Here is a 4134-nt window from a genome sequence, read left to right on the forward strand (position 1 = left end):
AGCATAGAAGGGAGCCCTATTCTTGCAGGAATAGGCCTGAGGAAGCCCTATTCTTCCAGGAATCTTCCTGCAATGGGCCTCTAGTAAAAAAAAAAAAAAAAGATTCCACCAAGAGCCAGAGAGGGCACATGGAAGCGTGTGCCTGTCCCTTCCTGGACTCTGCCCTTTACCTTGGCTGATTTTAATCTGTAGCCTTTGCTTTAATCAAGTATAAGTATAATGGTTTTCTGAGTCCTCTGAGTCCCTCCAATGAATCACTGAATTTGAATGTGGTCTCGGGATCACTGATGTAGTAAAGTAAGAAAATTCAGCATTGCAGAAGATAGCTGCACCATGCTGGTGGAGGCACAGACATTAGAGGGGCAAAGCACTAAAAGCGGGGACCTCCGAAGCCTAGGTGGCAGTACCGGTGCTGAGTTAGCAAATCCCAATGAATCACATTGGCTTAGATAGTGGACATTGCAGTGGAGATCATCATAAACTAAAGACCAGTGATATTACTGCACTGTGTGAAAACACAGAAAGCTAGGAATAGAGAAGGTCCTCAAAATAAAACTAAACTGGATTTTTCATTAGCCAGGTAGATAGGACCTTAAAGCTGTACAAAAAAATATATATGCCTTACTTAAACGTATAAAGCAAATTCAAATCAATTAATACTGTTCATTCAATGTTTCCACCTGTTTTAATTTACATAAATATTTTAAATTATTATAGAATTTAGTAAAACCAAGTTGACAATATTTTTAATAGTTTGCTAAATATACAATGCTAAATTTGAAGGCAATGTAGCCATGCCTGTAAATAAAGTCTTATTGTTCAATATATTAATTTTACTTTTAGGAATATCTCTAAAGGCAATAAATTAAAACGGTGAAATTCAGGCATATAAATGTATTCATCACAACATCATAGAAAAAAAATCAAAAAGTAAAATATACCAAATGTTGAAGGGTTGGTTGTGATCAAATATATAATACCAGATTTTCTTATTTAATATTATTCAGCCATATTTATATGGAAACATGGGAAATGATTAGTATGTTAACTGAAAAAGCAGAATACAGAATCACATGTCTGTTTCATAACTCCTTCATATTTTAAATTGTTAGAATGCTTAAAGAGAATTAAGCCATGTAAGTTATGAATGTTTATGGATGTTATTGCAACATTATGCAGCAATTACGTTATTTTAATTAACTTGAGATAAGGCAACATTAGAGATGGCAAAAGCACATATTTTTATACTTATATAATTATTACAATTCCTTATGAATTAACACACACACATACACACTCATAACACTAAAAAAATATTCAACAATAGAGTATAACCTTTTCCTGCAAGAAAGAAAAGAAGTCCCTTGTGAGTGAGCAAGATGCTTTACTCCCATCTTGCACAGTAGGAGTCTGGGTAGCAAGGTGAACAGGGAGCAGGCAGTATGCTCATTTTTCCCTTCCTTGCTCTATCTTAATGCGTTCTCTATCTAGTGATTTAATAACCGTAGTAGCTTTTCTCGAACTTTCCTGTCTTCATCATTAGATGGCATCCAGACTTAATGAAAACATTTCCCCAGAAGACAAAGAGTAACATAAACAATTTATCATCATTCCCACTGGTCAAACATAAACACTTTCTGAATAGAAGATGGAGTTTTGCCATGGCTCCGTGGAATTTACTATAATGGCAATGGCTTTGCAATTTTAATGCTGAATAATTTGTTTTGTAGCACAGTAGAAATATTTATTTTGGATGGACAGCGGTTTTCAGGAAAAAAAGGAAAATGCTGATCAGGAGGAACAGTGTTGGTTTCAGGACTGGATGTTAGCAGGAAAGTCTGTTAAGTAAACTGGTTTTACTCCTAAGCTACAAAGGCATAAAGGTAAAAGGCAAGGAATCCCACCCCCTCCATCATCACCCTCCATCCCCCACTTTAGTTTGGTGCATGTCTTCCAGGCTCTTACTTACTGATGTGCAAAAATATATTTAGCTATTATTATTTCTAGGGAAATAGAATATTATTCTTTATTTTATTTTTCTCTTAATAACTGAACATACCCTTTGCATCTTTTCAGAGCACTCAGAATCTCCTCTTTCTTTTTCATGGCAGCTCTATATTCACTTTTATGGACCTATCATTTTCTAACTACTCCCTTATTGATGGGAAAGTAAGTTGTGTCCACTGCTAGGGAAATGCTTCCATGAACATCTGTAGTACGATGTAATTTCTGTAAAACAGCTTCCTGTGCACAATTAAAATTTAACTTACACTGGCCAGTTATTCCCCAGAAGACTATTCCCAAATTTTACACTTGCCATGAACACATGAGTGCCTAGTCTCCCTCGTCTCCTCGAAGAATATGTGAGATCTCCAAATTGTTTGCCAGTAGGATGGGTGAAGATGATATCAATGTGATATGTTAATATGAAACTCTGCAATGCAGGAACAGAAGTGTATCAAAGATGAAACAATAACATTTAATGTTCTTCACCCAAATAAATGAAAGATGACAGATAGATAAAAAGATAGAAAATAGGAAAGAAGAAAGGAAGAGAATGATATTGATTACATACACACAGGGTGGGGCAAGGTAAGTTTACAGTTGTTTGTACAGTAATTAATAAGTAATAATACAAGAATTAACTCTGTTCCATTTACTCACAACTATAAACCTACTTTTGCCCTACCCTGTACTTATATTTAGCCAACAAATGTAAAATTAATTGTATTTTCAAATGTGGTAACACAAAATGTTGGTTTCTAAATTGTGACTCTCTCTGGTGAGATGAAGTTATGGTAAAAATATAAAATGATGAAAAGTGTTTTTTCATTTGAACTGTTTTATTTATTTTAATTTGAACTACTTGACTGACACATTTGGTCACATCCATTGCTTATGACTGAAGATTATCCAAGGGATTGTCACTGGGCTAAAATAATGCAGTTCAGCTTAGCATCATTACTCATGCTAAGATAGAACACGCACAAATACAAAATGCAGGCAATCTGAATTAAGTGGAGTGTGCAAGTAACTTGTTTTTCAACTAAATTCAGTTATTTTTTCCCTAAATTTTGAATAGTTTGGCTTCAAGCTAAAGAACACCCCATTTCTCAAGCCAATATTATATTCTGGAAAACATCCAACTTTGTGAATGGAATAGTAAACAAAGTTTATCTCTTACCAAGTATATTTTTCTTCTTCATTTTATAAAATGTTTGTCTTAATCCATGCTTTATTCCAAACCAGGACAATATTTTTTTCTTTATTGATTAAGGTATTACAATGTGTCCTTATGCCCCCTCACTCCCCTCCCCCACTCATGCCTTCACCCCCCTGGTGTCTGTGTCCATTGGTTAGGCTTATATGCATGCATACAAGTCCTTTGGTTGATCTCCCCCCCTTACCCCTACCCTCCCCTACCTTCCCTCTGAGGTTTGGCGGTCTGATCGATGCTATAACATAAGCCTTATTTCACAATTCACATGTGGAGCAATTTCTCACTAACAGAATATTCTGGTCAAATTTATTTATACTGAGAAAATAGGCCTGCATTTAAAAGAAATGCAGCTATAATAATTATTGAAATTGTTGAAAATGATTTTACATAACTCATGGAGTCTAAAAAGGCAATATTTTAAGGATTTCAGTGCAACAAACCAGAAACAATGTCTTTTTTTTTTTCTGTTGTTGTTTTGTTTTAAATCAAGAGAACAGTGTTGAGGAAAATATATTTTAGCTTCCATTGAAATGTAGAAAAATATAGGACCTTTCTCCTAGTTTTTTTAAAGCAAATATTTTAAGAACGAGTAAACTCTTTGCACAGATATTCCTCTCTTCCAGATGCAAGGAGGCAATATTTTTCCCTTCTTGCATCTACATGTAAGGTCTTATATCAGAAGTAATTCTGTAATATTGACAGTACACATTCTTTATGGAGAATAGGCACATGATTATTTGCAATCTTTTACAAAGATCTGCATAATAATATTAAATACATAGTTATCCTCTCCTCAGTGTGTGTGTGTGTGTGTGTGTGTGTGTCTCATTTATTTTTCTTTCTTTCTAAATATTACTACCTACTCCATTCTTTGGTGAACTGGAGTTTTCTCCTATAGTAAAAAAAATAACTAT

The sequence above is a fragment of the Cnephaeus nilssonii genome, assembly GCF_951640355.1.
Source record: "Cnephaeus nilssonii genome assembly, chromosome: 5".
Classification (NCBI taxonomy): domain Eukaryota; kingdom Metazoa; phylum Chordata; class Mammalia; order Chiroptera; family Vespertilionidae; genus Cnephaeus; species Cnephaeus nilssonii.